At 44.9% G+C, this 26,607-nt stretch overlaps 1 long non-coding RNA gene across 1 annotated transcript in view; it reads left to right on the top strand.

Moving 5' to 3' along the window:
* The window catches only part of LOC140603435 (uncharacterized), a 59,621-nt gene that overhangs the window by 9,241 nt on the left and 23,773 nt on the right, over positions 1-26,607 (top strand). The gene's annotated exons all lie outside the window — the stretch shown is intronic.

The raw sequence follows: 26,607 nt of genomic DNA, 5'->3' as shown, positions 1-26,607 counted from the left end.
CAGTGAGTACGTTCTTTAGGAGGGATATAGCAACATGCAAAAAGCTGGGGATGAAGCTGTGTTCTGTTGGGTGTTAAGTCTGGAAATAAGCAAGTCTGTAGATAACAGGCCTTCAACTCCACAGTAGAACCCTGTAAGCTAGGCTCACTGCATGAAATCAGGGCTGTAGGAAATGCAGGTTTTTTTTTTTTTTTTTTTTTTTTTTTTTTTTTTTTTTTTTTTAGAACTATCACCATGGGGGCCCTTTCAACATTTACACTGAGCCTTAATATACAGGACCTGCCCAGCCATACTCAACCAGTTCCAGTTCTTATTCACTCCAGCTGTTCTCCCTCCCTTACTCTGTCTCATGCTAGAGAGATCACAACACAATGAATCCCCCTCCCATCTAAGTTCAGAGATGGAAGTCAACCTTTTTGTAGGTACTTGAAATACCTACAGGGCTTGTCACAACTGACTAGGCCCCACTCGCAGTTTGATTCAGCAGGTATGGGATAGGGCCCATGAGCCTGCATTTCTAGAACATTCCCAGAAGATGCTGATGCTGGTGGCCTGGGGACCGCATTTTGAGAACCACCACTCTAAGCTTTACCATTCCTGTCAATCCACTTATCTCCAGGGAGGAGATCCTGATCATTTGACTGGTAAGCAATTCGCCTTCAAAAGATCCATTCCATAAACCCTCCTTCCAAGGAGGGCTTCTGGTAGCAACTGCCTTGCATTTATTATCCCAGAAACTTAAGATCATGCAAGTGGTTTATGAAGCAAAGTGCTTCCATAAGGAAGTAACAAGGGAGTGGGGATGAGCAGCATAAGAAAGAGGAAGCCAAGCAAGAATAAGATTTCACATAAAGCGCCATTGTAGTGGCTGTTACTCATGCCCCACATGTACAAAGGGCAGAGTCCAGGAGATATCAGCCACAAGTTTCTAGTTGTCCTCTCCCAGTGGGGTCAGATATTTAGCTCTCCCAGTAATGTGTGAACATTCACATGGAACCAGGGCAACTCATGTGAGCCTTGGCATCCAGATTTTTTTTTTTTAATCGGTGGTAGGCCTGGGATGCCTACTTCTGTGTGTAGTACCTAGCCTTCTCCAGAGGTCAAGCTGATACCTCATGGCCCTAGTCCCCCATAAGTCGCATTGTTAACAGACTGTTTCACGTGGCTCATGGGCTCCAAGTAAATAGCAAACCACTCATGCGGCAGAACATCCCAAGGTGTCAGATTCTTAGGAGCCAGGCAGGGGCCAAACCCTTATTTAGAACATGTAGGGAGTAGACAACTCTGTACTGGGTTAATCTTTCAGTACATCCGTACAATTCCTCAAAGCCGAAGCACTGGTTTGCAGGCAATACTGGTTCCCAGGCCCATGGCAGTATTAATCACAATCCATCCTTTTTATACTTAAAACCCACTTGTTTGAATGGTACACCCCTATAGATAGGTTCAGCCTTAAAGTATACTGCATCAGGGGGTGGTCACTCAAAAGGCTTCCAAGTAGGCATGCCTCCCATTTGTCAGCACTCCCAGTGACCCTATTGTGGTTTTGTATTTCTTCCTGATCCTACACCTCTGGGACTTAGAGTTACTGGTTCCCAAAAGGCACATGCTTGTATCAAGGGACAAGCAAAGACCTACTTTAAAAATGAGCTATGGTTGCTGCCTCAGCCCTCAAGGCTCCTTGAGTTAGCAGGCCAGCAGACAAGGACATCATCTTGACAGAGGTAATTGGCTTTAGTCACCAGGAAGAAGCAGGGTTGCTCTTATACAGTGGGATAGGAGACAACCTATTTGTGGGTTTCTTGGTGATCTGATTTGATGATAAAGTACACAGCATCCAAGCCTGAGAAATACAGGATTTCAGCTCAGGTCCAGGAGAGAGGAGGACCTTGTCATGCCACCAGGGAATCCACCAAAACCCGCAGAGGTATATAAGGGTAAGATAAATCTGGAACAGAGGAAGGGGCCACTATGTACCAGTTGAAACCCCAACAGAACTCCTTCACAGGATTTGTCTTTCCAGTCTTTAGTTTCCTCAGGAAGAAACCTACTTGAATTTAGGGAAACTCCCTCTAGAACTTATTCCAAGAAGTGGCTCTGGGTGATGCAGAGGCTATAGTGGACATGGGTATATGTTACCCACATTCCTCTTTAGATGCAAAGAGCTGGTCTCTCCCCCCACCCCAGCCACTTGAAGTGCTACGTGAGAAAAATTCTGTACTCTATGGGATTGCCTCAAAGATCTACTTAGCTAAGGCCAAGCACCATTCCCAGGGACACATTCCAGTGGAGTTGAGAGCTCTGAATCACCCCAAGATGCTTGAGAGGACCAGGCCTTTATGTTCCTAAGTGATTAACTTCTCCGCCCAGTCCTGCTGGATCACTCCTTTTATAGACCTTGCTCCCAATAGCACTCCATAGTATGCTTTTCTGTATATTCAACTCCCTCTCAAAAGCTGCTTCCTGAAAAGCTCAGTCTACAACAGCTTTCACCGTTAAAGACTATGGCCAGACTACTTCAACCTCCTAAGCTCAGGCTGTAATAATTTCCCCCCAGATAGAGAACCTGTACTCCCAAAAACACTGCATAGAGTGCAGATATCTCCTATTCAGGAATGATCCACAACAGAAGCTACAACAGTGACCAAAGAGGCTTCACCCTGGCATAAGAGAATAAAGGGACCTGGTCTTCAGAGATTCTGGTGTGAAGGAGAAGGAGACCATTACTGCCAAAGAATAGATGGCTCCTGCTGACCAAGCATCTCCAGCCCCCCTCTAAGACCAATACAATTAAAGAGGGGTCAATTGGTTTACTGGAAGTCTACTCTTCATTCTTCAGTCCTGATATTAAATCAGATCTGAAAAGATGGACAGCATCTGACCTTTTTCAGTGTCTGGGGAATTTCCCAGGCAATCTCAGTATGGGTCATGACTGCATCCATCTGATACTGCTATTGAGCCAAAACTTTACTATCAGCTCATTAAGGTTGAGAGTTGAAGCCAGTTCCACCAAAAATCATCTATTATGCACACATAGTCCTGCCAAACACATCTTCTAATACTCCTAGCTGTTCTAGAAGTATGATTATGTGGTTTTAACATCTTGGTTTTACTGATAGATCCTTTGAGTACACAATAGTTCATTCAGATGGATCCTATATAGCTCTCCAGTTGATCTCCCAGAAGACATTTCAAAGTTATGAAATTTAACAAAATTCACCATTTTAAAATATACGATTCCATGGCATTTAGATATCCACAATTTTGTGCAGCCATCACTGCTCTCCAGTTCCATAATGTTTACGTCATCCCTAATAGGGAACCCATACCAATGATTTCTTTACATGGAGTTACGGTCTAATGTCCTTTAAGTCTGAAGGACTGTTTAGGATTTGTGTTTTTTGTATTTTTTGTGGGCTAACTAATGACAGACCTTCTCAGTTTTTATCTGGAAATACTAATCTGACTTTGTTTTGGAGGATAGTTTTGTCAGATATAGAATTCTTTGACAGGGCTTTTTTCTTCCTTCCCTTCAGTACTTTAAGTATTATCCTTCAGCCTTCTGGCCTTCTTAATCTAATAGAGAGTTGTTGATCTTACTGGAGGATACCCTTGTACATGATGAGTGGATTCTGTCCTTGGTCTTGAAAATTTGATAATACATCTTGATACGGATTTGTTTGGGTTTATCCTCCTTGGGCTTCATTGAACTTTTTGAATAGATTTTTTCTTCATCACATTTGGGGGTACTTTGGTCCTATTTCTCAAAATAGTGTTCGTGCTCCTTGCTCTTAGTATGCTTGAGCAAAGAATCAAGCAGGCCTGAAGGTTGACCAGGTATTTCTTATGGTTCCTACATATCTGAGACTGAGATTAGGCTTTCAAGAGATTTCCATGAAGCACTTGCTTGATTCAAGATAGAACAAGACCAATTCTACTACTCACTCCTCTTCATCTGAGGAAGATGCTAACACTTGAGTTTTCCCCTCCCTCTAAAGATACCATTTTAATGCAAAAAGACAGAAAAATCCACCTCTAGCTCTACGATCCATTAGTATCAGCTCCTACTCTGCATTGTGGGCAATATTTAAAGAGGCCTTTTTAATACCTACTACTTCAATCCTTAGTGGAAATACATGGTCAATCCTCCACCATGTTCCTTGAATCCTCCTGTCAAGTTCTATGCACCCTGGGCTGACATCCTGAATCTTCTTTGGAGGCAGCCCTTGGGCTGCAGAACCCACATTGTCTAACATGGTAAGCTTAGAATTAACAGCTCACCAGAGGTACTCTAAGTGACTAATAAGTGTCAGGAGTATACATAACCCATATTTCTCAGTCCAGGATAATTCTGAAGTCTGTTTTATACTAATTCCTAAAACTTTTCTGGAGAATTAGTCTCATTTATCTGCATAGCAGCTGGTTTATTAGGAACCTCCGTGTCCTGCTTGCTGTCACCTCTTTCTATATCACCTCACTGATTTCTTTGCCAGCACTTCTTCCCACTCAAAGTAAGCCCTTGTCTCAAAGTCTTATATCTTAGGACCTGATTAGGGGGGAATCCAGTAGAGACCATGGAATAAATTTTGCTGAAATACAGTAAAACATTTGATGCTGGCTATTGATAGAACTAATGTCTGATCTTTAAGGCAAAAACCTTTCTTCAAGTGTCACATGTGGTGAACTAGGTAGGAAAAGCCAAAGGAAAATTGCTTCTGCTCAAGAGTGTTACCAAAACTCAGGTTTGATTGCAAGTGAATTAGAATGGCATCAGTCATTACTGTAGAAGCAGCAGACTTGGAGTGGAAGGGGCCTACCCCAGCTAAGATTTATTGAGTTTATACAACTTGTATAGAGGCAAAGGGAAGATTTTGAGGGGGAAGGTGTTACAGCTAACCAAAGCCTACTCCTCACAACCCCATTAAGTCATGTTGCCCTCCTAGGCTTCCCTTCACTCTAGAGCAGAAGCCTTGTCCATCTTGTTCACGGATGCATCCCTTACACTTAGTGCCTTGGTAGGTAGATTCATTAGCCATTTGGTTAATTGATCCAAGAAGTCAATTGTGTAGACGACCAGAAATATTAGAACTTCCCAGGGGAAGGGGAATGCTAGACTCCGCATGAAGGTAAAGAGGGACATGGTATCTTTTCACCAGCTTGTGGCAAAACACTGCTTTCAGAAGGCTCCTCACTTACCTGAAAGAGCAAAGATCTAAAACCGGGCATCAAGCAGTGTTGCTTTTGGTAACAGCCACATAGCTAAGCTGATGGCCAGGGAAGGTAGTGTTGAAAGCTTCAGCTGAAGACCTCCAGTGTCAGGTTTGCCTTTGTTTTAGCACATACATACCCAGTCCCCCTCACCTACTTGAGGGGCTGGTATAAGCTATTCCCCATTGGAAGTAAACTCTAGACACGATCATTCGTGTTTGAAGCTCAATGGCTCATTCATGGATTAGATGCTTAAGTGATCAGAAGGTCAGTTGTCGTGGTCTTACATTCATGTGTTCTTAAAGCTCATGTGGCAATCAGACTAAGGCTCCTATAGAAAATTTTACTGTTCCTAGCACTGATCCTCGTATTGTTTTTGTTCTTCCCAATGCTGCATTTTATAAGCAAAAGTATTCAGTGCCATCTATCCTAGTGGCAGAAACTACCCTTAGGGCCAAGCTTGGTCTCTCCCCAAAATGTATTGGTCTACTCATTCACCCTGGAAACAACCTTAGGAGTCCATTAGCTCCACCAACCCCATAAAACAGCATATTATACTAGACTCTGACCTCACAGAAAAGCCTGGATGTTACTGGAAAATTCCTAGAGACCTATATATTCTTAAGTGGCCTGAGACTTAGGTTTCAAAGCCAAAATGTTTTTAATTTGGGATGACACTGGGTTATAGACTTTTTGATAAGACTAATAGTACCACCACCTCTTCAACATTTCAGAATAAGGATGCTAAAGCCTTTAAATATGGTGGTCTTATTCAAGAGTCACATTAACCCATCTTATGGAGTAGGAGGGAGACTGTGGCATACAGGCAGAGGGTTGTATACTATTGTTTGAGAACCACCATTTTGGCAAACATCCCCTGATATCACCCTTATGGACACTGAATTCTAAACTGCTAGTTGCAAAGACCATGAAACCAGAATAGGACCCAGGCTGTGACCATCATAAAAGGACTTTTAGGAATGTCCTCCAATTAAGCTACAGGCAAGGTGTTAGGACCATAGCATTTTCTACTCCATGAGAGAGGGCTTTAGTATATATGATAGTATCCTCTTACCTAAGTGGATCATCTCTAAGATTTTTACTTACGGGCCATTCTCCACTGCTGTAGTTCAAATTTTCAACTAGGAACACAAGACCTCATTCTAGAGTATTTAGACTTGGCATGGGTGATGGCTAACTATGTTCATTTAATTGGGTCACTGGGTGCCTAGATATTTGGTCAAGTATTATTCTGGGGGGTAACCGTAAGCATTTTTGGAGGAGATTAACACAAATTGGTGAAATAAGTAAAGCAGAGTGGATGAAGGCCATTCACACTAAAGAGGGCTGTTAAAGACCTGAGTGTAAAAGACTGACCCTCTCTGGGAGATAATTCTTCCTGCCTTGCCTTCACACAGGGAGGTCAGTTTTTCTGGTTTTGGACTCAGACTGGAACATTGGCTCTTCTTGGATCTTGAGCCTCATGGCCTTATGGATGGGAACCACATGATTAGCTCTCATGGGTATATAGCTTACTAAGTCACCCTGCAGATTTTGGGACTTGTCCACCGCCACAAAATTGCATGATCCAGCTTTTTATCTGATTTATCCCGTTTCCTCAGAGAACCTGAACACAGCAAGTCTAGTTAGTGGCATTTCCCAGGAGTTCAGTTAGCATTCCAGCAGGATGCCCATCACATCATTAGCTTTCAGTCACTTAGTATCCTCCATATCTACTCTATCATCCATGGAGGAGACTTGATAAAACCCCAGGAGGTCATCCTTGTATACAGGTGCAGGAAACTTAGCATCACAATCTGGGAGATTAGCCCAAGTGTACCAGGTCTGTGGTAAATCTAAGGCACAGTTCAATTCTTGATCCTCAGCATCAGGTAGTAAAGGCATTTAGCCTAATGGGGTATGCAGCCTCCCAATTCCTTCTGTACCAGTAACTAGTTGTGTTGCTTTGAGCAAGTCGAGCACCAAGCCCATTTACTCCTCCTAAAGTGGGAGGATGGCTTCTGTATACTTTTGAGTAGAGAGATCTTCTATATTACCTCCTCATACACAAGTTGTCTAGGACCACAGTACTCCCATCACCATGAATCCTACTGAAAGATCCTAAGAAAAAAAGATGGACTAACCAGAATTGTTTGTAAAATTGAGTCTTAGCGGACTGATACTTACTTAAGTCGCATAAGCAAATACTGTCTATAGTGGAGATTGGGTACCAGACTTCAGTACTAAGACAGTGCTTTATGAACATTTATGAAGTTTAGTTGCAGGTTTCCTGGGATCATCAGGAGCTACTGATGGTCTCCTAGGTTATACTGGAGGCTCCATCCACCTCTTGCATCCCAGGCATAGTTAATGAGATCCCTCTAGAGGGATCTAGAGACAAGCTTCATGTTTATTCAGTTACAGCTAAGAACTAGCATCAGGAATTTTATACTTTTACTGGAAGCATCTTGCCTTTCTCAATCCCTGGAAAAATCTGTTCAATATGGGTTTATTTGAATCAAGCAAGTGATACACTGAAGCTTTACATAGAGTTCTACTAGTTAATGAAGGGAGCATCTTCTACCTATCACCGTTTAATCCTCAGAGACCACAAGAACTATTGATTTAACATTCTAGGACAGAGCCTGGCTCTCTATGGGCACTGCAAGGGCAGCTATTTCCCCCTCACTCTGAGGAGGAAATAGAGTTGCTAATTAAAGACCATACTGTATCTCCCCATTTAGGGATCGACAGGACTGCTTATAATCAATAGAGAACTACACGAGGCTTGGCTGTCTAACAATTGCCAGGTTAAAGTAGAGATTAGGGAGTTCAACAAAGAGTATGAAGAGTTTCACTGCTTGGCTCTCCCACGTGTGCACAAGGCTCCACCCCTCCAGTATTTAGCAGCCCTCCACGGCTTCCCCAAGCTCCCTGCCAGGTACTGGTTTCCATGGTGATGTCAAATCCCTCTGTCCCTCTGCTGCTGCTCTTCCTTGCCCTATCCTTTTTAATCTGTAACCCAATTCTCTCCCTGGCTTCCTGAATTGGAGATACTCAAGATATTTCTGAAGGATATATAGGAAGCTTCCAGAAGAAAATAAGGCTCTTCGAAGGGGCAGGGCTCTGGCAGTCCCCTTAGTCTCTGGATCCCCTGAGAGGCTCGCATTCCAGCAGCCCTGCCTGTCATCCCCTTAGGATGAGCAAGTAGTAGCAGAGAGAGGGCAGGAGAGCTGTTAGGGAGACAGCCAGAGAGCTTGGAGGACCAGTTTCCTAAGAAAACAGCCCTTGCTTTTGTGCCCTGCCCTATATTGTTGCTCAACATTAGAAACATGACAAATATAAGGCAATTAAGTGGAATATAGCTATGACTATGTAGAATTAAGTGTTGTAAGGAGGTAAGCTTAAAAAGGAGGATTAAGTTAGAATGCTGCTGTAGTGAACAGGGAGAAGGAGATGGAGACTAATTCAAACCAATCTTTCACCTGTTGCTTAAATCCAAACTCCAGAGGATTAGAATCCAGACTCGGATTAGATTTATGTGCATGGCAAGGTGGAGAGAGGAATCCAGCAGAGTGGTTCCGACCTGGCCATCTTCCCTTTCTGATAGCATTCTGCACCTAGAAGATAGGTAGGTTTGGGGAGAATGCACACTAGATCATTTTTGTGATGGGAGAGATCATGAAACAGGTAGATAAGTATACATGGGTCTGAAGCTCTGTTAAGGCTGGACATTTGCAAGGTGGAAAAGAGATCTATAGGTATTAGGTCACTGCGGCTTTCGTTTTTGTCATCCTGGAGAGAATTCTCCGGATGAACAGAGTCCCGGGGAACAGAACCGTTAAGGAGAACATGGTAGAAAAAGGGGCCAGCAAAGGAGATGAAGCAGCAGCACAGAGGGTGAGGGTACAGAACAATCAGGGGAGAGTACCTAAAGGAGAGCAGAACCCAGGCAAGGAAGCAGCAGGAGGATCAGACTCAAACTTGAAGTACAGGAAGACAAGTGGCACCTCAGCCCTTCATGGAAAGGTCCAGGATGACCTGGTAGGAACTTGGATGTTCCACAACCCACAGAAGGTTCTCCTTGAAGTCCTGTGGTGCTCTAGCCTCCTGATTTAAGAGAAGTCAAAAGACTCACCTAGAGCCTAGAGGAACAGAAGCTCCAACCCAGGGTTTATCAAGAAAACTGACAAGAACATAAAAAAGTGAAAGACCAGGAGAGTCTATATTCTAAAAACATCCAAAAGTATTGGTGAGGGGATAGCCCCTGAAAGACTTTTCTGGAATGCTGTATTCGACATAGAATTCAATGTGCCTTCTAGTTTTAAAAAGCAAGCCTGCCTGGGCTCTGTCCTACAGGGGACAGCTATTAAGAGACCTGGCTGGGGCTGCATGAAAATTCAGGCATGCACCCAACCACCCTCAGCAAAGAAAATCAATGTGGGCTTGACCCGCGGCACTAAGCCTGGAGCCAAGACATGGAATTACACCATTGTTCTAGTCCCAACCCAAGGATTCCTCCCTAGTGCCTGGTCTTGAATTAGGTTTCTTAGTAGTCAAGAAACCAATTGTTTCCAATAATACTCTCAGCAGAGCCCTGAGAACAGGTGTGGAGGCTCGTCTAGGCCTTCTGGCTTTCTGAACCACCATTAGACCGGGCCCCAACCAGCTGTCCCTCTGGCTCCCTGTTAGTTATACTGGAAGCTGGACCCACCTCACTCCATAGCCCAACCCTGGAGTCCTGTGGCATTTCCCTCCCCCCCGCTTACATGATTGGGAAGGAAGTCATGGCATGCTAGGTAAAGATGCCCAGCCTAACTTACTACAGAGGATCTCAAAACCTACAGTTCTACTTCTCTAGGGCCCAATAAAGTCTGAGACACTTTCTTCATGTTCCTGGGAAATCACACCTCTTAAGGTCTGCTCTCTCCCTCCTGAGAGGGGAGGAATTTGAACTGAGAGGGTTTTGAGGTAGGAGGAGACATCCTCAAGCCTTGCCTTCCTGCCCCTCAAGCTTTGTTGGGAACTGGGGAGATGACAAGGGGAAGTGAAGTGCCAGTGATGCAGTAGGAAGCAAGATCTATCCTCTGTGGCTGGCCACTCCGTGCTTCCAGACTGGTCCATATTCTGGTAGCTCATGGAACAGTGAGCACTAGAAACATCTTAACAGATTCAGGTTCTGTTTTTATTAGTAGCATTGTATACTTGAAATAGGAGTTATAGCCTATAATATACAGTTGCATCAAACTTCAGACACATTAAGAAAACAGTGATTTTGAGTAAAAGAGATCACTTAGTCTTTTGTTACAAAGGATACACTCCTCTCCTACATCTCCATCAGCACAAAGGAACCCATCAGAAACTGAAAGCAGGTGGGATGGTTTGAAGAAAAACCATTAGTCACAAAAGACTGAATCATTTTCTTCAACTCCTATCAAATAACATGGTTAGTGTCAATCCAGGGCCTCTAGAAGAGAGGGCCAGGCTCACAAAGGGTCAGAAACATCCTGGGGTCCCCTTCTTACTGGTTATGTAAGGCAGAAAAAGGAGAGGGGGGCCTCACAGCACAACTGAGTCAAGCCTGTACCTCAGGAGCCTAAGTGTCCAGTTTCAAGTTTGGGGGGACCCTTCCCCTCCAGACAGGTTGCTCCTCTAACTTCACCCTCACATCAGTGGTCAGATTCAAGGTACTTCAAGCAATCACCAGAGCTCTAGTGCTGGTGAGGACTCCAGAGGAGCATCAGTTAAGGATACTGCCCCTGTGCGGGGAACAGCTCTCAGAAGAGCCCCATCAGGTTTCATCCATGGCAGCATTTTTCCGTTACTTCAAGACCTAAGAGCATTTGTTCCACCAGATGGTTTACTTCATTTGAGATAGGGCCCTTTGCACCATTTGATTTGGAGGAGGATATATTGTCTAGAAGTTCAAGCAGCAGTTAGAGGCCGTGGCCAAGACGCAGTGGTAGAGAAGTCTGTTTGGGAAGCTATCAGAACCATTCCCAGGATAGTCCTTCTCATCCTGGAACCAGTTCTCCTGGGCTTTTATTCTTCATGCACATGAACTTGCCGCTATCCATGGCAGCTTTAGTCACCAGTGTGGCCTGGTAGCCTTTTCCTCGTGACCTCCTTACTATCAACCAGGTCAGTATTGCTATATCCTAAGGAATCTCTGGCCCAGGCTTAGTTGGAAGTAGAGAAGCCGCTTCTAGCCTCCTAGAACCATCTTGGGATTACAAGACAAAGGACTTTCAGAGCTGATGACACCATCAGGCCTCTTTCCTACTGTTCCCAAATCAGATGCCCATCAACAATTGGAACCCTCCAAATCAGAATCCACTGGGGACATCATGTAAAAAAACAGAGCCTGGGAACACAACACCCTTTGGGATCTAAGATAATTTCTTTTGGCCCACAGTACAAAGGCCTTTCATTCAAAGCTCCAAAAACTTGTGCTTTCCCAACCCTAGATATTAGTTGGCAATGGGAAGATGTGTCACTATTTTGACAAAAAAAAATTAAAATCAAGGGTCTGTTAAGGACAGACAAGGACATTTTGTCCTTGAAGGATACCCAAAGTTGGCCAAGTGAGTTATCCATACTCACTTGGATATATTTGGGGAATAGGTCTGCAGCAGAGCAAGGAGCTAGCTCTGAACCTTTGGGATTTTTGTCACAGGACATGGGAGAAAAGTACCTCTTGCTTAAGAGCCACTAAACACAGATTGGAGCATGTGGTGGGGGCAGAGGTGAGGGTATATGTGGCAAAACCTCGGGTTCATGCTAACAGAGGCCAAACAAGGAGTTCTGGTGACAACATGGTGACAGGTCCTAGAGACCCTGATGATACCAGGAGAGACGGTGGTATTCAGGACCACCAGCGATAGAGCTCTACTACTTTCTAGCAGCTTTCAGGTTCTCCAGTCCAAGCAGCTATGCCATGGCCTTTCTGGAATCCATTTAGAACTCAGCCCTAGGACACTGGACACAGTTAAGAGTTAGAGGGGACCACGGCCTGGCAGAATGGTTCCTTAGAAAAAGGGTCACTATCTTATGCACAATATTGAGATATTGTGAGCTACCTTGGGGGTTGGCTCTAAGGTTTCCTCTCTGGTGGAAGATGCTGAGGAGACAATCCTGGGATCTAGTGGCCAAAGCTTACGCTAGGCCTTTTCAGAGGGTGCTGGCCTGATAGAGCATTGGAACAGCTTCCTGAAGACACAGCTATAGCACTGGCTCAGAGGCAATCCTCTGCAAGGACAGGTATTATCCTCCCGGATGCATGCAAACAGAGGTCTCTAAGGGGCTAGGTCTCTAGGGGAAGGGACGCATGGGTATAGAAACCAAGAGGTTGAAACAGCAGAGCAGCCCCCACCCCCCGTCCCCCGCCTTGACATAACTGACTCGCTGGGGGACTTCGTGCTTCCTGTCCCTGCAACTCTTGCTTCTGCAGGGTTATAATAGATTCTGTTCAAGAATAGCACACTCTTGCCATAGGATCCTGTTGACCTTCCAGTCTTAACTGTTACTGGGGATCTTGGGTTCCTTGTGTCTGAAACCAGCAGGCAAAAAGGGCCACTATTCTGGTAGGGGCATTGGCCCTGATCATCAAAATGCAATAGGGCTTCTGTGATACCAGGCAGCAGGAGTGTATCTAGGGCATGGAATAGTCCTCTTGGATATGTTGTCACACTTGAGTGAAAGAATGACTAGTACAGCAACACCAGCCTGAGAAGGGAGGAGTATCAGGCACTCAGACCTCTCAGGAATGAGAGTTTGAGTCATACCATCAAGTTAGTCACTGAGACCAGGGGAGGTGTGGGTTGGTAAAGAGAATTTAGGATGGATAATGGAGGAGTAAAAGTGAGTGCCAGTTACCCCCGGAGTGCCTGCAGTGATGGACACTAGTTCTTTCTTCCAATCTCCCACTAGGGACTGGGAAGCTGCTCCTCTACACATGTGAAGTGGACTTAAATAGGGCAAGTGAGGGCTAGGGCAGCTATGAAGTATAGGCCTTGCATCTTTAAGGTTTACCTTAAAGGAGAATACTTGTCTGACAGGCTCCAGTGGTCAGTGATTTCAGGAGTCATCCCATCATTTGATTGGATGGTGTATTCTTCATAGGCAGCCCTTGACAGTGATTTTGCAGCTCTACCCCACACTGGACCTCCAGTGGCAGTGCCCTGGAAGTCCCCCATTTGGTTGAAGTGGCCAGATCTGTACTGTGACTGGGCCCTGCTAGGGGGAGGAAGTGGAGGAGGAAATGAAGTGATGGGAGGCCATACACTCCTCTATCTGGTCAAGAACTACAAGCTGACCTAGGTGATGCTTAGCAGGTCTGTTCACTGGGACAAGATTACAGAGATTACACTTTTAGTCCATTGAACAGAGACCAAGTTTGGCAGCCTGTTGTCTCCTTTCTTGTAGGTCAGGATTTGGCCTCTGTGGAGCTGGATATTGTATTTTGGGCACCTTCAGTATCTTCTTAGGAACCCAGATACTATATGGGCAGCCCAGGTGGCTCAGCTGTTTAGCACTTCCTTCAGCCCAGGGCCTGATCCTGGAGATCTGGGATTGAGTCCCATATCAGGCTCCCTACATGGAGCCTACTTCTCCCTCCACCTGTGTTCTCTGCCACTCTCTCATGAATAGAAATACTAAAAAAGATTTTATTCATGAAAGACAGACACAGGCAGAGGGAGAAGTAGGCTCCATGTAGGGAGCCTGATGTGGGACTCGATCCTGGGTCTCCAGGATTCCACCTCGGGCCAAAGGTGGCACTAGATGGCTGAGCCACTGGGGCTGCCCAAATAAAAATCTTAAAAAAAAAAAAAAAGAAAAAGAAAAAGGAGAACCCAAATACTATACCCCATGTCATAGGGTTTCAACTAGCTGTGAAAGTAGGTCAACCTTCAACCGGCCAGCTTGGGGGTGGGGGAGTGGGAGGAACTTAACAGGCCAGCTTGGCACTTGAGAGGGCCAAAAAAAATTCTGAAGTGTGTACAAGATTATCACCAACACACTCTGTATCCTTAGAATAAGCTGTTCCATTAAAGTAGAAGTGTTCACACTGGGAATTGCCCATGAAACAGCTTTCTTTTCAAGAGGGAGTTAACCCTGCTTCCTACAGTGAGCAACTGATGTGCTGGCAGTACACTTGCCGACATGGGTCTAGCTTTGGAAGACTTGACACTTCCTGGCATGGGATTCTGGAGAACTTAGGGAGTGGTCATGAAAGATGCCATGTGGAGACTTGAACTCCAAGGAGATGCCCCAGTCAGAGGTAGTGGGAGGGAGACAGGGCCCTGATCCAAAGGGGAATGTGGGATTTCAAGACCTAGAACACAACAAAACAGAGAAAGGTACAGAGATTTTTCCATATACCTCCTGTCCTACATGTGCATAGGTACCTCCATTATCAGCATCCTCCAATAGGGCTGTAATATCCACATCATCCAATAAAGTTGTAATATTTATAATATTGTAATATCTGGGGATGTTTTAGGTTCATTAAGAGTTCATAGGTCTTCAGGGGTCTACTCTTGGTGGAATAGGATTTTTAGGGTAGTGAAGACATTCTATGACCTAAGTACATGCTGCTGTGTATTTGACATAGGATGTACAATGTCAAGTCTCCATTTTAATTTCCTCCAAGAAGCCTCCTGCCAGCATCCTAGTATTAACTTCCACTGGTCCTTTTCTCTGAAAGGCTTGGACCCTGAGAATCATTTGTTCCCAATGATCTTGATATACAGATTATTTTAGGACAAGGAGATCTGGCAATGCAAGTGTCGGGAAATTCCACCCTCCACTAGAGGCAGGGGAGTTCTTGAATATCTGCTCCTGCAAAGTGTCTTCTAATGATTAGAGGGGACATTCCTCTCCCATTGTAAGGGCTACCCACATTGAGGCATGTGCTATTTTCTTTGGGCTCATGTTTAATACCAGTAGAAATTCAGGTAAGAAATTTAGGAGGTTTTCCTTGGACTACGGTCCTGAGAAAGAACAAGTCTACTTACTGGTAGCTTCCATAATTGATTCCTATTATGGCTGTGCCTGTGATCAGATGCACAGATGCCACAGGAAAACAGCTCTTCAAGTTCTGGGATGTCTGAGAACAGCAACTCTAAGTCTGGTAAGCTGACCTATTTGACTTTTGCTCTGAGTATACAACCCTTCAGAATTCCATCAATCTACTTCATTTCCAAGGCCACTGAATCATCTTTCAGTGCAAGCACCTCTGAGCCTCTCCAAGAAACATTGGCCTACATCCTACTAAATGCTGTGTTAAGACTCCATTTGTGAACAGGTTGGCATGTTTTCTGTGATCAGGTGGGGGATAGACACCTTGCTGTGAGGGGAGTTAAGAGCCTCCAGATTTTTTTGAGTATTAATGAGAGAGAGAGGTACAGAGGGAAAGGCAGAAGCAGGCTCCATGCAGGGAGCTTGAGGCGGGACTTGATTCCAGGTCTCCAGGACCAGGCCCTGGGCTGAAGGCGTTGCTAAACCGCCCAGCCACCCGGGCTGCCCCGAGCTTCCAGATTTCTTAGAGTGGACCAATACCCTTCCAAGGAAGAAAGGAGCATTTCTGGAGAACTTGTGGACGGTCAGGAATTCCAGGAATTGGAGTCACGTTGGCCATGGTCTGAAACTTATCAAGCAGAGGGCAGAGTGACACCTCTTTGGTCTGAGTTTTGGGGAACAGCTCTTCCTAGGCCCTGGTAGGCCCCTTCTTCCTGAGCTCAGGAAAGGGCTAGCAATATGATGCATAGCTAGTGTCACTGCATTTGGTCCCAGGACCTGGTCTTCTCCCATCTCCAAAGATTTCCCCTGACCCTCAGCCACTACCTTTGCTGCCCTCACTGGTTTAGGGGAGAATTAATCCTCATTCCTGAGGAGTCCCCAGTAGACTTATTCTTCTCAGGTTGGATTGCTAAACTTGTCCATTCAGTCACACCTGGGAAAGGGAATACAGTTGTTCAAGTGGATCACTGGGCTACCATACTTCGCCCACTGCCCTCCTCGTATACTGGCAGCTCCACACCTTCACCTGATCAGCCAGGGTCAGCCACCCCTACTGCAGTCATGACTTTTCCTGCCTGTGGGTCCTGGACACAAGGAATCCAAGTTGTCTGGGCTGCAGTCATATCCTAGGATTCAATGGGACCCTTGCTGTGTCCCCTGGCAAGAATGAGCCCTCCCTCCCATCCTTTCCCCCAAGCTCTTCTCTTGGAACTAGGCCTCTAATCCTGCAGAGCCAAGTTTGAGATAGTAAACACAAAGTCCCCCATGGGTCACTGGCAATGGTAGTATTATCACACCTACTTCTACCCTTTAGTTTCTAGACCCATGTTCTCTTTATTGGTATAGACCACCACAGAAGAGTTCTGTTCAGGGTTCTCAATCCTGAAGGATGGCACCCATCCTCACAGATCATTGCTAAACTGATGCTTCAACTGCTTAAATAGCAGGCTAATATTTTGCTTCATTAGGACCAGTCTCTGTGGGGCTATATGCATATGGCATACCTTTAGGTAGGATCTTGGGAACCCACAATCTGATTTTCCCTGGACAGTGTGCTATGAATGCCACTGGGTACCTTTTCCCTCATCGAGCTCTCTACCACCCCTGGGGTTTGCTGGATTATGCAGCTCAAGTTTCACATCAAGGCCATTTGCTCCACAGCCTGGATGTGTTGTAGAGCCCTTTTCAGCTCTCAACCGCAAACAAAGCTGACAGCCTCTTCCAGGTCATCGAGTATGTGGGTTAGAACAGTACATGCCTAGATCTAGAGTATAGCCTCTAGAACCTCATGGTACCGGTCGGGCACTGGGATTCTTTGCAGTTGTAGATGCAAGATGCCATGATTTTTCCTACAAAGGGATGCCCCATTGTGCCTTAAGCTCTTGAATTCTACAAGATTTTGGGAACTTATTTCCAGAAGAACTGGAGTTCGTCTCCTACCCTCTGAGATACATGTGTTTTACCAAGGCCTCCTACATACTAGCCTCTTCTTACTCTGCATGGTCAACATGACACTGAACTGGCTGAGCATCCTGAAGGGAAAAAACAATTATATTGACAGTCCTTCTATAGTATGGACATAACAAGTTTACAGTCTTGGAAAACCATGCATATGGTGGTCAGGCCCAGGAGTTAGGCAAGAGATCTTGAGTATTATGTCCCTTACCCTTTAATCTTTTCTTTTGATGCTAATATTCAGCCAAGTGTGCTGCTTAATATCAGACATGTTCTCTTGATCATTTCTACAGTTCTTTGAACGGGTATGGTTCCTTGACTACGATAGTCAACTGCTCTGACCACTCTGCTTGGGTCAGTATAAGGGTGTGGAATAATCCCCATTGCTAATTAGGGAGCCAAATTCCATGAACACTTCCCCTGCCTTTAACCTAGTCCTGCAGGAAGCATACTTAGGGTTGCCCTGTCCCACTCACTAGTGGGTCCCCGATAGCCTTCACAAGTGCAGGATCTTCCATTCAATTTCTGGACTCCTGTAATAGATTCTCCCCAGCATGCGTACTTCACTGGGCCCCATCGTCCCTTTCTGTGCTGCCAAGGTATTTCATTTAGAACCTCAAGGAAATTTGTTGAGTAAGGTTCTGCCTGGTGAGTTTCTACTGTCCTGGAGGTCTTGGAGTATATTCCAAGAAAGGGACTCCACGTTGACAAGCCCCTTTAATCAAGCAGCTTCACTATCTGGTCCTATGAACTATCCTGGCTCCTAGAGCCACATGTTTAGATGGCTAGCTAGCCATTTTTGGCAGAGACCAGTTCTGGTTCCCCTGCTTTATCTTCTCCTGGACCATACCATAGAAACCTGATAACTTACATCAGAAGAGTGGCTCAGTTTCTTGGCTGTGAAGGCACCACCAAGGAAGCCAAGATGGTCCCACCAGAGGACCCTGGGACAGGTGAGATTCAGTACTATGCTCCAGGAAAGCCTGCTGCAACTTCTACAGATGTTGGCTTTGAGCTCAGCTGCATATCAAGGCCAGAGGATTCCCAGGAGTAGGAATTAAGGATCCTGGAGCCTGTTCCACCACAGAGAATTCGAACTCCTAGGAGGAGCCCAGTTTTTATAATGTTTGGTGCTTCATAACCATGTGGCTGGCTTCCTTGCCAGGATGAGGCTCTTGGCTTTTGGTAACCATAGGTAGAAGTGACTCCTGTGGACATAGAGCCTCAGGAATGGTGTTCCTGCAGCCAGACTGGCCATTCACCTGTTCCTTCTCCCTCCCTGTCCCAGGGGCTAACACTGCCTTATCAGTGCAAGTAAGATTTAGGCTCAGTCTAATCCTGGCTGCGTCAGGGGCCTCTTAGACCCTAGCCTGAGAGCAAGAGCCAGGCTTTGGGGGGGGGGTGCGGGTAGTTGAATATTTAGCCCCTGCATATTTCATAGAACCAGAGAATGCCTAGATCTTCTGTTTCTCAGCCTCAAGCCCTAGCAGGGATATGGAGGATGTACAGGCATTTCAGAAGCCCTAGAAGCATCATCATTTACTTAGGAATGAACATGAATTATGGAGATGAACACTCAGGTCTCCTACTGGCTCTGAGGTTTTCTCCTATTGGAGACTTCTTGGAGGTTTCTCCAAGCTGTGATGAAACCAGGACCCCCAGGTTCATCCAGAACCACACATGAAGGGTTTATTTTTACATGTGAACTGATTTCTTTCAACACTAGTCAGAACTCCGACAAAAAGCCTCCAAGACACAGGAGACCCAGTTAACGTTAGAAAGATAGGAGCATCATGGTAGACCACCACCTCAGCCATGCTGGTGGAGCCCTTACTTTGGGTTCTGTACCCAAGGCCCTGCCTAGCCACATACCCCCACTAGTCCACTCACCCCTGGCTTTTTACTTCCAGTCTCTTTAGCATTCTGCAGCTTTTCTCTTTTGGCAATCTGGACTTTTTCACCATTTCACAATACTAATTTCTACCGAGACCTATACAAGTCAGTTATTTTGTTTAGCACTATACCAAGTTTTCCTTTTTGCTACAAATTAGCAGCATAATCACATCTGAAAGGTTTATAGAAAAAAATAAACCAGAACATAGAATTATAGGAACTTTCTGCATCCTGGGCATAATGAGCCTATGATAGTTCTCTATTTCATGATGTTATACTAAATTTGGAATTTTGAGTTTCTGAAGAGTATTATGATCAGTTGAGAGGCTCTGAGAAAACACTTTAGAAGTTCGGGGGGAAAAATGATCTGTTCCCAAGACAAAGTTATACTTAAGTCCAGATCTATCAACTAAGTGAATCCTACAGATGGATTTTTAGTTGGAGTTGTTAGTCTTAATTTAATTTGAGGCTTAACCTAAAAGGTCTATGTGAGTAAGGTGCTGTTTGGGAGTAACAGCCTATAGGTCTGAGAGTTAAGACAAAGGGTCTTAAAAGAGCCACTTAATTGGTAAGTACTTTAGAAGTTCCTATGATGATCGAGGATTAGGGTTTTCTTGTACACAAATGAATTCCCTGTTTTCAGTAATAGGATAGTAAAGTATGGCTTAATACAATCAGTTGGAAAAGAACTATGGGACGGCCCATGAGATCTTGTTTTTCTGTAAGTGAATAAACGCTAATGTATGAGGAGTTAAGCTATCAGCTTTTGACTTTCAGGTTTCCAGGTATGTTTTTACCTACTTCCCTACCCCCATGTTAGGAAAAAACTTAAACGTATTGAAAAGTTGAAGTTTTAGAGTGCTGCACTACTTAGTCACTACAGTTACCATTTTGATATTTGCTTTGTTATGTATTTTTTTATGTATTTCTGTTACAGGCATCAGCTGCGTTTGCCCTAAGTACATAGAGTAATTAATATGCATGTTCTAGTTCGATATTGGTTTACAGCTTCTTTCCTTTGAAAGAAAAGGCACTTAAGATCTGTGCATCTCATCACAAGGGTGCCATTTAAGCCATGTTGGTAAATGCCTCTACCAGTAACCCAAATCCTGATCACAAAGTCCTCACTACCCCAGAGATCTCCCTTCAAGTCTGCTCTCTTTTCTGTCCTGTGTACAGCTCAGGACATTGAAGACCAAGAGTAGAATTTATATTCTTTCTGGATCATTATTTTATACAACCTCTCGCTTTCACTTCTTTGACTAAATCTATTGGCAGAAGGGTCTTGACCTTCACCAATAGTTCTATCCCTTTAACCTTATAAATTTAACAGGAGCTATTACTCCTCCAAGGCTTGGCCATTCCTGAGGGTGTCTGGGTCTAACAGGACCTGCACCTTGGACCTTCCCTGGTCTCGGCCCATCATACTACTTCAGCATGCCCTAATGTATCTTACTAGTTCAGCTAAGTCCTCTTGTACAAATTTAATCTTGAGACCATAAACTGAGACAACACAAAATAAAGCTGGGTATTTGGGTTGGGTTGTTTTTGAGAAAGATGGCGTAGATATCGCCAGTCATCCTGGATTTTCTCAGGCTAATAACTCCTAAGAATCTGTTCCCTAGCCAGTACACAGACTGGTCAGCTCCATGAACTCAAGTATCAATCACCATGGATGTAGAGGTCCTTTTACATAGCCTTATTTGCCACAGGTGAAGCAAGACCCTAAGTCATTTCAGCTACCAGCTCTTGCAGAATCCGCTTCATTTGAGCCACTATCCGCCCTCCCCCCCCCCATCCCCGCCACAATCCTCCCTTTAGTATTCAACAGCCAGTGACCAAACAGATGTGAGTGTAGAATACCTGCATGCTTTGACCTAAGGCTTTTTTTGGGCTTGGATCCGAGTTCGATCGCTCTTTTGCCCTTGTGTGAGGCTTAACACCCATACATCCTGTCAGGCTATTTATCAATATCTTATGGAAAAATTGAAACAGGACAGAAATACAAGATTCAGGGGAAAATCCTGCTGGTTACGGATACTTGGTCATTGGAAGTTTATCTGCATGTAGGCAACAGGGGTCTTAATGCCCTCATTCCATCATTGTGGGGTGACAAATTTGCTGGTATTCAATAGAACTGCTAGGAGGACCAGCACTATAAATATTCTTTCCATCCCTGTCCCTCTTGTTGGCCTCTCGGTCAACGGAAGAAATAAGACCATCCAGATCCTAACTATTGTAGCAATTCCAATTAGGGAGCTTTCCTGGGAATGTAGCCTGTAGTTAGACTGAAGTCACTCCTACTCCTTAATTGCCAAAGATGTAGAAACATCTGACTTAACAGATGTACAGTTGAATCCTAACCAGAATCTTCAAAGCATCATCCAACTCTAATACAAAGTTATTGGAAACAGAGCTTGTTAGTTCTTATAAAGACCTAGTAGCCAGGGACCTAGGTTACTAAGTGCTATTCATGTTGAAAACTGGTCCAAAAATCCAGCTGGTTCTGTTCTAGAAAACCAGGTGGTTTTTGTTTTTGACCTATTGACTTGTTCTTGACCATATTATAGTTCCAGTGAGAAGCATTTGTACTAGCTCCAATTTCTTTGCCCAACGAAGAACCAAGTATGATGTAATTGCTCAACTATAGCTGGTGAATTTAAACTATATTTTTGGGCCTCTAGACAAGTAGCTTTTTGTTGGAGAGAAGTTACTGACCACTTTCCACTTGTATTATTCCTATCATGGGAATCTATGCTTGTGTATCATGCAGGAGGGAAGTATTGGTCTTAGAAGTTCTCAAATAGCCCATACTTGCCTTAATTTGGAGGTTTTTGGATATCCTTAGGGAAGGACAGTCTACTGGAGGGGAGAGCTTTTTAAATATCTGGAAGTCTAACAATCAGCCCCAATAGAGGGTTAGTAGGGAGCGGGGGGCAGGGGACAGGCAGATTTAAGCCTGGTATCTGCATAGCAGTAGTACCCGACTTGGATACATCCCGTTTTGAGAGTACAAGTATTGTTTATCAGACTTAGCTTCAATCTTGACATTCCAGGTAGGCAGACTGAGTGGATTAGAGCATGTTAAAAAAAAAAAAAAAAATCCTTCCATTTCTGCAATGGTCTATTTGATTCCTTTGAACTTAGCCCACCACTAGCATATATTCCTGATGAACTGGCTTTGGCTGATAGGATTGGAATGAAGTCAGCAGCAGTCCTGATATTGCAAGAGGCTTAAAACTGGAGATCGTATTAATGATAGGAGGGGAATCGGGGAATTGAAGTATTAGAGGAAATCTGTAGAAGGAAGTCTGCCTTCTGAAATGTTTAGAGGTGGTGCTAATTGGCCTGAAGCATAAGGGTAAAGACCATGGTTCTTCCAGAGTGGCTTGAGGCCTAAAATAGAGACCCTGTGTTAAGAACTGTCTTGTTCCCTGGGGAAGACCAGAGGTCCTTGAATGGCCTTACAAGTTCCCCACTAGACTCTGCTCCTGTGGAGAAGGCCCCCCAGCCAGACAACCTTTCCTTGTTAAGGGACTAGGCACAGCTTCTGCTTATCCCTGGGTGTCTGGTTTCCATTCCCTGCTAGCTTATAGAATTAGACAAAACCTAGGACATCTTTCATGGGAACCAGAGAGCACCCACCTCCTTGTCACTACAGAGCCAGCCTTCTACAACTTCTGGTTGTCCCTGTTCCATATGGCCCACATGGCATGTCCTACATACAGTCTAGGTGAGGACACAAGTTTCTGATGTCTGGTTATATCCCCGTAGAGTGGTAATTGTTTACTTGCTCATCCATGGGTGAATAGGAGATTAAAACTGTTATATTCACAGTAGTCATGGTCTGAGACAACACATTCAGGATTGCTTTGTTTTTGCTTAAGGGTCAGAAGATGGGAATGGGGGCCAGAAGGATGAAGATAAGCAAACCAAAGGGTTTTGTACTTTGATAATACTTAGCCGCCGACTATAGTTAGGAGTAAGGAGAGATTCTGGGAAGTATATATTAAAAGAAATTCAGTGTTCTTTCACGGTCTTGAGTAGTCCCTGTTGTCAGCAGCTTAATTTTAGAGTGGTGGCTGGAAGTGACCTACTCCCTGAAGAAGTCCCCTACCAGAAGATTCTAGAATAGAGAAATCAGCATACTTGCTAGGGATCTTGAGAGATGAGCAACAAACCAGCAAAAAAATTTCCTGGGTGATCTTCTGAGCTCCTAGACGCCCTTGCCTGGGCACTGCAGAGGTCTGCAGCCAGGAGATGCCAACAGGCACAGATAAGAAATAGCCCCAAGGAAGAACTCCAGCCAGAAGCCTGAGGCAAGGACACCCAATAGGACAAGAGTGGTTTATTGGCACCTGCCCATTCTTGGTGAGAAGAAAAAAACCCAAACTCTTTTCTGACCATGATGAGCACTACCACAGCAGTTCATGGAAGAAGCTGTTCTCTTTACAGTTATCAGGAGGTGCCCCTCTCCTAGAGTCTGGGGGGCAGCAGCACACTTCTCCCTCCAGCTAACATGGAGGGGATGACTGGAGAGTCTTGCCATCTGGGCAACACACCTGGAGATCGACCAGGAGAGCTCTGCAGGTGCTTAACTGAATTGACATTTGATCCACAGCTCATGAAAGTGATGTACATTCTGGGCTAACTACCTGCTCAAATGGGGGCATAGGCCTGTTTTATAAAAACAGACTTATAAGCCTGATTTCTCAAACAGCCTAAAATTACTCCTACTGAGAGCCAGGAAAATTTCAGCTTGAAGGGGGAAGACAGACAAGAAGTGAACACTGAGAACAGATTAGAACGATCAGAGAAGGGTTGTCAGATGCTCCAGTGAACAGTTATGAACACTTGAAACAAATGGAAGATAGAAAATCTTGAAATAGAAGACGTACATTTCAGTTGGAGAACTATTGGACTTTACCAAGTTATAACTCACTGGCTGGACTCTCCGAATAGAGGACAGAAAATTCATGAACTTGAGGTAGAGCAGAAGTAATCTGTTCAGATTGGGTCAACAGAACCAAGTGGTCTGCAGAACCAGGGCTCCCCTTGATATCATTGAGGTACCCCTACTCTAGCAACATTCAGGAAATTGGGTCAGCCTTAAGCTTCTAGGTCTATTCTCTAGTTCTACAGAGAATTTCATCTCCCAGGAAGATTGTAGAACAGGCAGGTTAAGAAAGTCCCTTCAGGAGAGTTTGACTGTCCTAGGGATACTGTAGTAAGAGCAGGATCATTGGAAAGAACATCTTCCCCAAGCTCCTGGCATCCTGTGTCCCAGTCTTGGTTACAGACCCAAAGACAAGCAGATGGACTTAGTATAGTACTGTCTACCACCTCTACTCAAGGACAGAACAGTGACAGAAATAGCCACATCCTTAGAGGCCTGGGGTAGGCAGTAGGGAAGGAGTCCCTGAGGCAGCCCTGACCATTAAAAGCCCAGCTCTAGGCAAGGGCTTTCCCAAGCTGACCTAGTTCATGGAGCTAGCACCTCTGGCTGGTGAGAGGTCAGAGCTCTACTTGGTCCATGTCAAAAAGCCAGGGGACCTCTGCTTTTTGGGATGGGGTGGTGGTGCTAAGAATCTGGCTGTGCTTCAAGCACATGCAAGGAGGATGCTCTAGGGAGAGATGTTCCTCAGGGTTACTACAGTGGTCAGGGATCTGGTCAGGAGATCCTTTAAGACAAGGGCAAGTTGCTGCCTCTGCGCTAAATGAATTGGAAGATCCAGCACATTGGGTCTTGGAGGGATACTGCTCAGACCTGTGGAACAGTTCACCCTTACAGCTGCTATTTTGGAGTAGGATGCAGAGCCACGGCAGCTTGGCTTCATGCAGGCCAGGATAGGGGTGGCCATGCCACGTAGTATACAACTCAGATAACATGGGAGGATCTAGGGCAGAGAGAATACAATATGGAGCTAATGAAAAGCCCCAGTTGATTGATCACAGATTCCTAGAGAAGCAGCATGCCTAGTCCTGCTAGTTTGATAGTCAATTCCTCTCATGCCAGGGTCCTAGTAGTGATACATGCCTAGAGAGGGGTCACTAAATGCCTGCAACTTTCCAGTGACTGAACTATCAAACTGGACACAAGTAATCACAAGCTCATACTGCATAGGTCAGTACAACAAATTTGAGACCAAGCTAACCCGGAGGTCTAAAAAAAAAAAAAAAAAAAAAAAAAAAAAAAAAAAAAAAAAAAAAAACACAACAAAAACAAAACACTCCAGTTTCACAGGTTACCATCTTGAGTCTGAGGATTATTCCCATTTAATCTCTGGTCCTGGTTTGAACCTTGATCATAAGGCTCATGCTGACTTAGTTTGTGCATGAGCGTCAGGCCTCAGCAGCTCAGCCTGACTTGAAGGCGTTTGAAGAACTTTGGTTAGACTCCATCCTCTGTACATGTTGTGCTGAGGTCTGTCACCTGGGGAGACCTATCAATGTCCTTCAAACCTCGGGGAGGGGTGAGTAAAGCGGTATTTGGGAGGATTCGGTCATTTGACCTAGGCCTGATGCATTCTTTAGAAGAACACAAGTTTGGCCTTGTGTGGCCCTGGAATCTCCTGTGTTAGATGCCTGTCTAGAGGCCCACGGAGAATCTGGTTTCACTGGACATCACCGGGGTTACCAGTGTCCTAGGAGTGGAGTCTATCCTGGTGGTAGCTGGTTTCTGACTAGAAGCCCCCCCCCCCCCCCCCCCCCCCCCCCCACACACACAGACACCATACTTGGTTTGCAGACATGAACTTCCCAGCTTCTTTGGGCTTCTGGCTAAGATTTTTTTTTTTTTTTTTTTTTAAAATGGTATCCACCAACTTCCTTTCCCTCCCTCTGGGGCTACAGGCTCTCTCCCTGAACAGAGGACTTCAGGTCACCTTTTTCTATTTCGCATTGGCTCAGCCTTCTTGGACTCTTCTTGCTAGGGTCACTTGTCACCACAGACTGTTCTCTGGTTAACTTTCCCTTGTCTTGGTTCCCTGTAGGAACCTGTCAATGGTTTCTGGATGTGTGAATTTATAAGAATATTCTTGTTTTGATCATGGTAATAGTTTATACATGTGCCCAAACTCAAGGTATAACAAGCATGTGTAGTTTTTACGTAAGATACACCCGAGGGGAAAAAAAAAAAAAAAAAAAAAAAAAGCCTTCTTTATACCTGACCCCTAAGACCCAACTATCTTGAATTCCAAGGTACTTTTCACGTTAGCCAGTTAAAGACAGCATAGGGCTTAAGAGGCACACTTCTCCTTGACCTTGCCAAGGAAACCAAGGGTTCTTGCAGAACACAAGACTGCTAGGTAGGATGCTCCTACTTCATCTACAGATGATTCAAGCAGTGTCCTGCCCCTAGTGAGCACAGTTATGATGTATGAAGGTCAAGGCCTACACTGCAGACCCAGAAGGGTGATTGGTCAGGTTCCTGAGTGAAAGATGGCTCTCCACTCCATCTCCCTCGATCTTTGGAGTGCTTTCATGTTTGATTGTACCAGGAAACACTGGGCATTTGTGGCTAAAGTTCTT

The sequence above is a fragment of the Canis lupus genome, chromosome 14 (genome assembly GCF_048164855.1).
Source record: "Canis lupus baileyi chromosome 14, mCanLup2.hap1, whole genome shotgun sequence".
Classification (NCBI taxonomy): domain Eukaryota; kingdom Metazoa; phylum Chordata; class Mammalia; order Carnivora; family Canidae; genus Canis; species Canis lupus.
The sequence above is the reverse complement of the archived record's forward strand: the minus strand, read 5'-3'. Positions and strand labels throughout refer to the sequence as shown.